This window comes from Podarcis bocagei (genome assembly GCF_964188305.1).
Source record: "Podarcis bocagei genome assembly, chromosome: 7".
In the NCBI taxonomy this organism is placed as follows: domain Eukaryota; kingdom Metazoa; phylum Chordata; class Lepidosauria; order Squamata; family Lacertidae; genus Podarcis; species Podarcis bocagei.
Window position 1 is genome coordinate 34097079 of NC_138132.1, and position 11694 is coordinate 34108772.

The following is an 11694-nucleotide window of genomic DNA, read 5'->3' on the forward strand; positions in this document are numbered from 1 at the left end:
CGCGGTGAAGCAGACTTCTGTGCTCGTGTGCGGCAATATCCATTTCCATGGGAAGATGCTCTGTTGATGCTTCAGCTGTCATCTAGGGCAGATGCAGGTTTAAAGCAGCCTTAAGATGTGAAGGTGTGAGTGGACAATCTTTGGTTTTGAGCTATGAAATCATGGGGTGGCCTTAAGGCAGGCCATTAGCATTACCTCCATTTCTCACCTGCAATATGGGGACGATAAGACTGCCTGCCTTATCAGACTGTTGTACGGCTCATTTAGATGGTATTCCTTTGGCCCTGTCTTCATACTCCGAGGAAGTGTGCAACAAGGAGAAAGTAGATAGACAAACCTAGCAATCATACCTGTTCCCAGTGAGACTTCCTAGAAAAATAACCTGGACATCTTCTGAGTGTCCTCTCTCTGGCACAGGAGTGGGGAGGAGGGTGAGGAAAAGCCCTTTGCAGGTGATCAATTCATATCTCCAGGGGTGATGGAAAGAGGAGCAAGAGGGTGGCCCACCCACCATTGGCTTGAACCCCGTCCACTGCAGTCCTGTGAACCCAAACAGATCACCTCTAAGGAAATGTGGTCTTTAATCAAAAGAAGGATCCCCACTAACAGCTCTAAGGAAACCAGCTGTTTGTTTAAGGCTGGTGAGTTGCGCCCCATCTTGATCATTCTTGATCACAATCTTCTGTTCTGACAGCCTTAATGGTGCCCAAAGCTTCAATCCACAACACCCTATCAAAGTGCGCTCTCTCTCTCTCTCTCTCTCTCTCTCTCTCTCTCTCTCTCTCTCTTTCTCCCTCCCTGTCTTTTCCCTTCCTGATCCTCTTCTTCCTTTTGGCATCCATGATCAGCAGCTGTTGCCATGGCTACATACATGCACGTTGTCTGGGCAAAGATGCCTCCGTCACTGAAGTTTGCACAGTGGACTGGGGATGGCAGGAGAGTGTGTGTAAGCAAAAAGATGGGAATTTGTGCTTTGGCCTTGGGATTTACCAACAGGCCCTATGGTAGGGTTTCTGTATGAAACTTGAGCCCCATCTGACCATCCTCACCGTGGGACTACATTTACCCAATGCTTTTCCAGCTGCACTGGCTCCCGGTGGAGTACAGCATCAGGTTTAAGGTGCTGGGTTTGACCTTTAAAGCCCTTTGCGGCCTAGGACCCTCGTATCTACAGGACCGCCTCTCCTGGTATGCCCAGTGGAGGACCTTAAGGTCCATAAACAGCAACACTCTAGAGGTCCCGGGCCCTAAGGAAGTCAGATTAGCCTCAACCAGGGCCAGGGCCTTTTCAGCACTGGCTCCGGCCTGGTGGAACGCTCTGTCTCATGAGACTAGGGCCCTGCGGGATCTGATTTCTTTCTGCAGGGTCCGTAAGCCAGAGTTGTTCCGCCTGGCCTTTGGCTTGGAATCAGCCTGATCCCCTCCCCCACCTTCCTTTTCCTTCTGTGATAGAACCCCTATTTGGGGACTTCCCTGGCTTTTTTCTGGCCCACGTAGGACCAGTCTGGATAGTTGGCCTTGGTGAAGATTTGACGTTTTCTCCCCCAAACAGTTTTTGATCTGGGCTTCCACTGAAATGAGGCTGCATTTTAAGTTGTATTTTAATCCTGTTTTTAAGTTGTATTTTAATCAATTGTTTTTATACCTGATATTAGCCGCCCTGAGCCTGGTCTTGGCTGGGGAGGGCGGGGTATAAATAAATATTTTTATTATTATCCATCTGCCCCAGACTCTGGCTCTGTTTGGCTTATCTCAACCAGAAGTAGATTCTGAGTAACAGATTAGATCCCACAGATTAGATCCCACAAGCCTGAAGTCTTCTTTCCCCTGTCTACGCCACAGTGGGTTGTTGCTGTTTTCAGTTCCTTGTGAAAGGTTCCTTTTGCCCTTCAGAAAGTTATCTTTAGTGAAAAGCGTAATGACATCAGACATTTCCATCGCCCAAAAAAGAGCAGAGTTAATGTTATCTTCAAGATGAATGGGTGGGAGGAGGCACCCACAGAAGGGCAAGGACTGTGTTGAGAAAGAGTACCTTTGTTATCGCCAGAAGAAAATCTAACCTCATCATGCCTTCAGCAGTAGAAAACAATGAGTTCAACCCCCCAGCCTTAAATACATCACCTGAAGGTGAGTCTTAACAAATTAAATTGGACATCACACCTCATTATGTGTTCCGGAACAGAGGGTTTGTAAGTGAATCAGTTCAACAATGATCTACTATTCTACTTGCCCCACATTCCTAAAACAGGCCATTTTAAAACCAGCTTAGCTCAGGTTTGCATTTCACAATGCTCTGTGGTAGTAAAGCTGGCTCACTTTCTAACCTGTTTAAAAGAGTTTATCATCACACACTGAACATGGGGCCGAGATAGGAGCAAGGAAGAGTGTCTTCTGTAAGAACATAAGAAGAGCCCTGTGGCTGAATCTGGCCAGAGGCCCATCTTCTCCAGTATCCTGTTCTCCCAGTTGCCAACCAGATGCCCTAGTGGGAAGCTCACAAGCAGGACCTGAGTGCACCAGCACTCGTCCCCCAGTTCATGGTATTCTGGTATTCAGTGGCATAGTGTGGATTCTGTTGTCTCCAGTTGGTCTGACTAAGGCAGCTTCCTCTGTTCTTTGAGTCCATTCAGAGTGAGATTTGAACTGTGGACTTCTCGTCTCAGAGTTGAACCCCTTCATGAATCAAGACGCAGATCTGGATGACCTTGAGCACCTGACCAGGCGCGGAGGAGCTGTCCCGATTCCCCAGAGGCTCCCTTGATTCATCCCAAAGGGGGGCACAGCCACAGAAGTGAGAAGTTGGGTCTCCTGTGGGCATGAGCTACTACGTGTGTTTGCCGGCCGTGTTTCCATGGAGACCTGCACAATGGCCACATTAGTCTCAGATTTGTTTTAAAAGGAGAAGTCTTTTGTGCCACCGATTTGTCCCTAATCGCAGGCTGCTTTGTCCCACTTTGGGGGGTGGGGAAGTAGGGTTGCCTGGGGGCGGGGCTCCAAAAGATATGTTGGTCTTATGTCACGAAGTTGTGTTTTGCTGCTGGAAATGGACGGCTACATTTGGGTCACAGTGGCAAGCGCATTGTGCATAGACAGAAACTAGTCAGTTTCACATATACACCGGTCAGTGACACATATACTAAATAAATAAATTTTGAAAAGATACCAAAATAGCAGAAGATTTACAATGGCAAAGGGAGAAGATGGGTAGAATAGTGAGATGAACAGCCTAGTGTAGGCCACGGATGGGAAGAAGGCAGACCCGGGTCTGTGTGATTTCCAGCAGATCAGCAAGGATTTCTGACTCCCGTTTGTTTAACAGTGGCAACAGCAAAATGAGACCCACTTTCATCCTGCTGAAATGAAGGAGTCTTGGAAGGATTTCTGTGTGGAAGGATGTTCTGCTCCATTCAGTTCTGAGATTCAAAACAAATCCCTGGGCTCAGATTATTTAATTCAAAGTCTTTTACACCAGTCTCCACTTGGTAGATCCCACAAAGCCTGAAGTCTTCCTGCCCCTGGAGTAATGGCACTTTCTGCAATGGTAACTGCAACAACTGATATTGGCTTGAATGCTAATATTATTTATTGTTTTAATTCTATTTTACATATTGTTTTAATTCTATTAGTGTCCAATTACTTTGCAGTGGTTATCATTTCTATGTCTTTGGCTTTTTCTATTTTATCTGTGTTTTTCTATTTTTCTCTGTAAGCTGCCTTGAATCCTGGTCTGGGAAAAAGGCAAAATACAGGCAATGATTGATTATTGCACATCTGAAAGATGTTCAGGCAGACACAGCACCCGACCCAGAAGTGATCAAAAACATCACAAAATATGCGACTAAAAGGGTGTAACGTGGGTGGAATGAGTGTGGGCTGTAACAGGGTGGGGCACACTTATACATGCTCCGCTGACACGCGTGGGGGCCAAAAACAGAAACCCCGTGCGAAATGGTTGTTGACTGTCACTGTATAAATAAATAAATAAATAAATAAATAAATAAATAAATAAATAAATAAATAAAATTATAGTAGAACACAACACACAGTACGTACATTTAAAGCATGCAACCCCCTCCTCAAAGAACCCTGGGAACTGTCATAAAGATGCTGGGAATTGTGGCTTTGCGAGTGATAAACTACAGTTCCCAGAATTTATTGGGGGGGATATTGTATGTATGTAGCCCAACACTTGCACGTACTTTCTGCATTGTTTAGATGCAAACAGTGGAAGAAAGAGCAGTTCAAAGGGGCTTTTTCATGTCTTGCATAAAAATACCCACAACACTCAGGACTGTGATAGTGGATTTCCTGCCATGGGTGGGAGGTTGTACCTAATGTCTTATCCAGGATGATCTGCACACAAAAAGGAAGTTCTGTGCACAGATCACCCTCCTGGATCTCTTAACCTCCACAGTGTCACCTTTCTGCCAATCACTGCTGAAGCCCCACCTTTTCTACAGAGACTTTGGCATGTCCCCCTGGTTTGCCAGATACCCAGCTGCAAAGAAACCCACTGCACATTCGTCCTATTTGTACCCCCATTTCCCTCCCCTCCCACTGGATAGAGAGAGGAGGGTTGGCCCTGTCGTTGGGCAGAGTGGGGCAACTTCCCAGGGGGCAGGTGCTGAGGGATAGTGGAGGCAGCCCCGTGGCTACTGTTGAAGGGCTGATCCCTGTGTGGTACCTGTCCTGTCCTGATTCCCCCATAAGCAGCCTGCAGTGGAGAACCCAATCCTGTTGCCAGGGTTGAGATAAGATTTAACTGCCACTCCAGTTGGCTTCTGCATATGGAATGATGGGGGGGGGGAACCATCTTGTTCTTTGGCTCAGGCAGTAAAATTTGTTTGGAGAGGCTGGGCGTCAGTGAGCAAGTTATTATCTCCAAGCAGGTGTTGGTGCTGCTGTCTTACCTGCAAAAATAGCTAATGTGGGAGAATGGGACTCACGAGGACTGGGATTGGTCCCCGGTGGTTGGGAAAGGAGTGTTTGCTGCTAACCATGGTTCCCACGTGACACTGTTCATGAGAGCAGACTGTGTATCATAGGCCCCCCAAGTCCCTTCATTTTCAGAGTTTAATCTGGCAGCTGTAGACCTCTCATGCCCTGGCAATGAGCCTTTCGGTTTCACTTTTAAAAAGGGAATTTTTTTATTTCCTTGAAAGCAATGAGACTCTGGGAAAAGGCGTTTCTGTTGGAAAGTTATGAACAACCCAAGCTCTCTTGCTTTTTTTTTATTTATCTGAGCATGTAAAAACATAGCATTAATCCAATGGTTTGTTTTTAATTTTTAGAAGAGATACTGGAGCTCAAGTCCCACCTCTTTCTCTTTGAACGGGGGTTATTCTTGAGTGAGGAGAACGTACTCTGCATAGGCTCTTGAGTGACAGAAGAATACACTCTGCATGTGTCAGTGGCACTCTTCTCTCATTTCAATTAAAAATTACAATTTCCATGTTCCACAGCTAAGCCCTCACAATCAAAAGGCCTGCAGTGTAGCTTGGACACCAGTTACTGGGTAGCCAAAAGTAAAACCTGCTGGGATTAAGAGAGGTGGTCGAGATTTTTCTGGTCTGAGAAGCAACAGTGGGAAGGTTAACAGCTTTGACACTTAAGGCCTGCTAATTGGGCTTTAAAGTTAACAGCCCATTACAAGTGTGTTGGGGGGGGGCAAGGGGAGGGTCTGGGAGTGTTGTTTCAGCTGGTTTGGCTAAGAGCCAGAAAAAGACAAGCGCTGGTGAGGTCTGCCTTGTGGCCTTTGGGTTTTCTCTACCAGAAGTGAAAGGGAGAAAACAAACACTCAGAGCAAGAGGACTCTGAACTGGATCTGCATCCTAGCCTGCAGGCACTAAAATCTATAGGAATCCCTTGCTGGGATTGCCAACTTTCGACAGACCCCTGTGCTTTCAGCACCTGGTATAAATATGAAGCCCGGTGAAGCAAAAGGATGTGCCCGCCACCTGTAACGTCAACACATCAGCACAGTGCCCACATCTCATGCTGCAGATGGGGGCAAGGCAACTTGCTCCAAATGTGGTCTCACTTAAAGAGGGCTTCTCTCCACCCTGATTTGTGCAGATCAAGCTGTGATTAAAGGTAACAGAGCAGGTCAGAGCCCTGTATTTCAGGTCCATTGGGATGTCTCGCTTACAGGCACAAATCTAGTTGGTCTGATCACATCCCTGTCAAATTTTGTAAACCACCTTGAGGGTTTTTTAATAACCAGGCAGTGCACACATTTCTGAAATAAAACATAAATAAAATAAATATATTTAGATGCAATTAAATTAGAGCGGCCAGTTGTGCATTGCCAAAAGCAACATGTAACGAAAAAGGACAAAAGAGGCTACCTATCAGGATTAAAATTGCGTACGGCAATGCATAGATGCAAACTTAGAATTGTAGAGCTGGAAGGAACCATGAGGGTCATCTAGTCCAACCCCTTGCAAAATAGGAATATTTTTGCCCAACACAGGGCTGGAACCTGCAATGCTGAGACTGAGAGTCTCATGCTGTCTCCTGCTATCCTGCAAAAGAAGCAATACATCTTTCCCTAGCAGGGAAAAGGCCTGTGGCCTTGCTGTTCAGGTGCTGTTCACTGTTGCTTAGCACCAACTCCAAGGCCACTGTCCTCCCTCCTTAGGCTTCTTTACCTTTGGAACAGACATCTCTTCAAACAGAGGACTGCTGTCCTCTGACAGCCCCATCAGACTACAGGGCAGTGAAGCAGGGCCCATGGTGGTCACCCTAAATCAAAGATAGATGTTCACCAGCTGACCCATGACATCCTACTGAGCCCTGTGATGAGTCAGCTCCCTTGCCCCCTTCATTAATGCTCTTGCAATGCAGCCACCCCTCCTCTTTGAGTTGAATTGAGTTTCAGAATAAAGCCCCACAACAGAAGGAAGGAAGGAAGGGCAGCATGCAAAGCTCCTTTCTTCGTTGGAATTTTCAACATGACAGGATTAAAACAACAAATTGTGGAGAGAGAAAAAGAAAACACAACAACCCCCCACCCCCGGCTGTGCTTGCATTAAGTAATACAGAACATGGTAAACTTTACCTGGGAATGAGAATAAAAGCAGAATATGTGTGAAGCACCATGGATTAAGATGCATCAAAAGAATTAACTGAAGTCAAGGAATTCCTCCAAAAGGAAAGGTGGCAGTAAAAGCGATGGGTCGTTAAGATTCATATCAGGAATAAACTGGTGCCACACTGCTGAAAATGGACCTTTAGATGCTGGCAGCCATTTTAGGAGGTTTGCCCGGAAGAACCAAACCTGCCCTGTAGCCCTTCCAGCTACCCAGAGTCCGGCCACCTCACCTTGCCCTCTCCGTGGATAAGGGCCTTTGTCCCTGTGTCACTGCCTTGCCTCCCCTCTCCCCCCAATCCTCCATTCTCTGCACAGACCATCCCTAGTCTCTCTCTCCCCCCCCCCCAACTTGGGGCCGTCAGATGTTGCTGAAAAGGAACAATGAGAAGTATTGTCCCTGCTGGCTGACAGGCTTCGAACCCCACCAGCACAAACAAAAAGACACATTGACTCAGGAGGAGAAAGGGTCCCATAGATTGCAGTCTCCTTTGGGGGGGGGGTCAGAGAACCGCCTGGTGTGCCAAAGGGGACATCATAGAATTACTCTTCCCAACCACCACAGCCACAGGCTCTCTGTGGTCAGATGCTGGGAACTCTCCTCCAGGATAAAAAGTCCCCAGGCTGGGGTTGAAGGGGACCTGTAGCATGGCTTAATTTGAGCTTGGCCTTGTAAGGTCGTTTCAGTGCCAGGGTTTGGATCTGGAACGCATGAAGTGGTTTTTACAAAAACAGGGTGTGCCTCTGAACATGTGCAGAGTGCCTTTACCGTACCACAGACAACCTACCTTCATTAAGCTTTAAAAGGAAGGGATTCTAAGGAAGGGTAAAATTCCAGGGAAGGATAAGGCCTGTCCCAACACACACACTCTCACACTCCATTGTAGCCAATTTTCTTTGGCCAGAGAATCGCAAGTCAGTCACAAAGATGGAGTCATTGCCACCCTCATGTGTGCTATGGTACATATGCAGGCTTCTGATGCCGGGGTGCTGTTCTACATCTAGTTTTCTGAGCAAGCAAGTTTGTGAAAGAACTCAGGTGTATCCTTATTTATAATTTGTTGGTTGGTGCATTTTTATCCTACCTTTCCTCCAAGGAGCTTGAGACGCTATACATAGTCCTCTTCCTCCCCATTTTATCTTAACAACAACCTTGTGAGGTAGGTCAGGCGAAGAGGCTGTGACTGGCCCAAGGTCACCCAGTGAGCTGAATGGCCAAGAGCAGAGGGGATTTGAACCCTGGTCCCCCAGGTCCTAGTCCAACACTCTAACCACTACACCACACTGGCTCTTTAATTCTAACGACAGCTGGGTCCACATTACTGGCTTAAAATGCAATGGCATCTCCCCACCCCACCCCCGTTTTCAAATTGCATTTGCACACCATTGTACACATTAGTACAGTCGCACGTGCTTCCACGTTGCCTCCATCTGTCCGCACCGGTGGGCAGAGAAGGGGCATGGATGTCTAAAGCTGGGTTGGAGCGAAAGGCATCAAAATGGAGCATTTCCCAAGTACGACAGGATGGGTGCAGATTGTGGCTAACATCATGTGTGGACACGGCTTTACAAACTGGTCGTGGGAATCCACTGCATGCAGAGTAAATGGGAGTGCACACAGGCTATTAGCTGTTGTTGTTGTTGTTAAAACTGTATACCGCCCTTTATCTGAAGATCACTGAACAGTTCACAACATAAAAATGCAAAATGAGAATATAAGATGCATAATAAACAAACAAACAAACAAACCAATAACATATACTGTATGTCTTCTGCTCTGGCTCTATCTGATAGACCTTGGGCAATCTAGTAAAAAAGACAGTCTGTCCATGGCTGTTCCAGTACACAGTCCTGGTTCACACTCGGTAGCACTGAAGCCCAGCAAGGCTACGCCTGAACTTGCCTTTCCTATATCGCATCCCAGAATCCTCAGTAACATGCTAGCGCAACTGTGCACACGCGCATCGCCGCAAACCCAGAAGTGGAACGAGAAACGGCGCAAACAGCCCTAAAAGAGCACAAAATAGGCAAACACGGTGTGAAAACGGCACCTAGCAATCCCACGGCCCTTTGCAAGTGCAATCCCAGGAGCCTTTGCACGGACCTTTGAGGCCTGTGGAGAATTAGAGTTTCAGCAAGGAGGTTAGGAGGGAGCAATTGCGGTGGAGTTTGGTGGTTTGGATTTTCCCCCATGAGGTTTAGAGGGTGTTTGAGGGCTTTTTCGATTGTGTTCCCAATTTCACTTAAACACACGGTGTCTCGGAACATAAGTCCCGCCTCAATGGGGAGTTGCCTGTATTTGCTCACCTATACTTTGGGTTTGAAACTATATATGGGAATGAGACTGACTTGGTATATGAAGCCACCAGGACCTTCTCCAGAGGGTGGCCATTTGATGGGGCGCTGAGGCCAGCAAAGGGCTCACTTTGACAACATCACCACCATGTTCCCTTTGCATGGAACGTCAGAGGTTGCAATTTCTGGGATTGCACATCTCACTTCTCCAGCCAGTGTGGTGTAGTGGTTAAGAGCGGTAGACTAGTAATCTGGTGGACCGGGTTCGCATCTCCACTCCTCCACATGCAGCTGCTGGGTGACCTTGGGCCAGTCACGCTTCTCTGAAGTCTCTCAGCCTCACTCACCTCACAGAGTGTTTGTTGTGGGGGAGGAAGGGAAAGGAGAATGTTAGCCGCTTTGAGACTCCTTCGGGTAGTGATAAAGCGGGATATCAAATCCAAACTCCTCCTCCTCCTCCTCCTCTTCTTCTTCTTCTTCTTCCAAGGTCGGGGTGTCACGTCAACATATGGGGAAGATTTCCGGTGTGGGGTATGGCAGGGACTGGAGGCTGGAGGCCTCCCCTCATTATAACCAGAGCCCTGAGAGGGCAGTGACCAAGGAACCGAGAGAGAGAGAGAGAGAGAGAGAGAGAGAGAGAGAGAGAGAGAGAGAGCCCTTGCAACTGCCTGCCAAGTCTCTGGCAGAAAGCAGGCGGGGAAAGCTCTGTTTGGCCTGAAACGTGCTTTTGTTTTCATTATAAACTCCTCTTTTAATGAGGAAGGAGGCCCTGAAAACCAACTCTATCTTCTGTGCAGCTTCTGCCAAAAGCTGACTGGGCAGCAGCGAGGGGCAGGGGAGCGAGTGGCCAAAGGCCAAGAGAGCCCAGCCCGCCCTCGGAGGCTGACCTGCCATCCATCGCCTGCCAGTTGGAAGCTGCATCCTCATCCCCATTCTCTTCCTCTCTCTCTCTCTCTCTCCTGACAAATGCTGGCACTCAGCCTGTTGCCATAATGCAACTCCACTGGCAACACACAGGCGAATGTGGGGCGGGCCGAGGTCTGGCTCAAGCACAGCCTTGCAGCGGGGACAGAGAGATAAGGGGCGTGGGGGAGGGGGAGCTGACCTCCTGGGAGACAAGAGTGAAATAAACCCGTGATTTCTTTGCTGCATAGAAAATGACAAAAGTGCAGTAACAGGTGGACATTCTATGTTTAATAGAACTTTGTTGTGCAGGTCAATTTCTCTCTCTCTCAGTTTAGGATAGTATTCAATGCAAGTCCTACTTAGAGCAGACCCACTTAAGTTAATGGACAAGTGGTGGTGCCTTGAGTAGGACTTAGCTGAATGCAACCCTTACAAAATGCATAAAGAGCTAATGACTTTATTAATAAGCCTTGTTAACAGTCCCCTTTTTATAATGTTCATCACATCGTTAAATGCTACCAGTTAATAATAATAATAATAATAATAATAATAATAATAATAATAATAATAATTTTATTATTTATACCCCACCCATCTGGCTGGGCTTCCCCAGCCACTCTGGACGGCTTCCAAAAATATTAAAATAATGTAATACATCAAACATTAAAAGCTTCCCTAAACAGGGCTGCCTTCAGATGTCCTCTAAAAGTCTGGTAGTTGTTGTTCTCTTTGACATCGGGTGGGAGGGTGTTCCACAGGGAGGGCGCCACTACCGAGAAGACCCTCTGCCTGGTTCCCTGTAACTTGGCTTCTCGCAGTGAGGGAACCGCCAGAAGGCCCTTGGTGCTGGACCTCAGTGTCCGGGTAGAACGATGGGGGTGGAGACGCTCCTTCAGATACACTGGACCGAGGCCGTTTAGGGCTTTAAAGGTCAGCACCAACACTTTGAATTGTGCTCGGAAACGTTCTGGGTGCCAATGTAGGTCTTTCAAGACCAGTGTTATATGGTCTCGGCGGCTGCTCCCAGTCACCAGTCTGGCTGCCGCATTATGTCAAACTGTACTGTCAGGCACTGCTTGCCTTAAAGCAACCTTAGCATCTTATGGACATGCTGCCTGGGAGTTGTAGTCCAAAACAGTTGGAGGACACTAGGTTGGGAAAGGCTGCCTGAGAACATGCCCTTGAACCCTTCTGCCATACAGGCAAGAGCAGGCATAGGCAAAGTCAGCCCTCCAGATGTTTTAGGACTATAACTCCCATCATCCCTAGCTAACCGGACCAGTGGTCAGGGATGATGGGAGCTGTAGTCCCAAAAATCTGGAGGACTGAGTTTGTCTATGCCTGAACAACAGTTTATCTGGCAAATCAATGTGAAAACATCCCTCGAAGTGTGAAAATGTCCC

The 11694-nt window shown here is 47.5% G+C and overlaps 1 long non-coding RNA gene across 1 annotated transcript in view; it reads right to left on the minus strand.

Moving 5' to 3' along the window:
• Positions 1–9498, minus strand: part of LOC308591438 — a 30094-nt gene extending 20596 nt beyond the window's left edge. Inside the window, exon 1 of the long non-coding RNA XR_014010178.1 lies at positions 9440–9498. This is a non-coding gene — a long non-coding RNA (uncharacterized lncRNA). The remainder of the gene's footprint in view (positions 1–9439) is intronic.
• Between the last annotated feature and the right edge of the window lie 2196 nt (positions 9499–11694).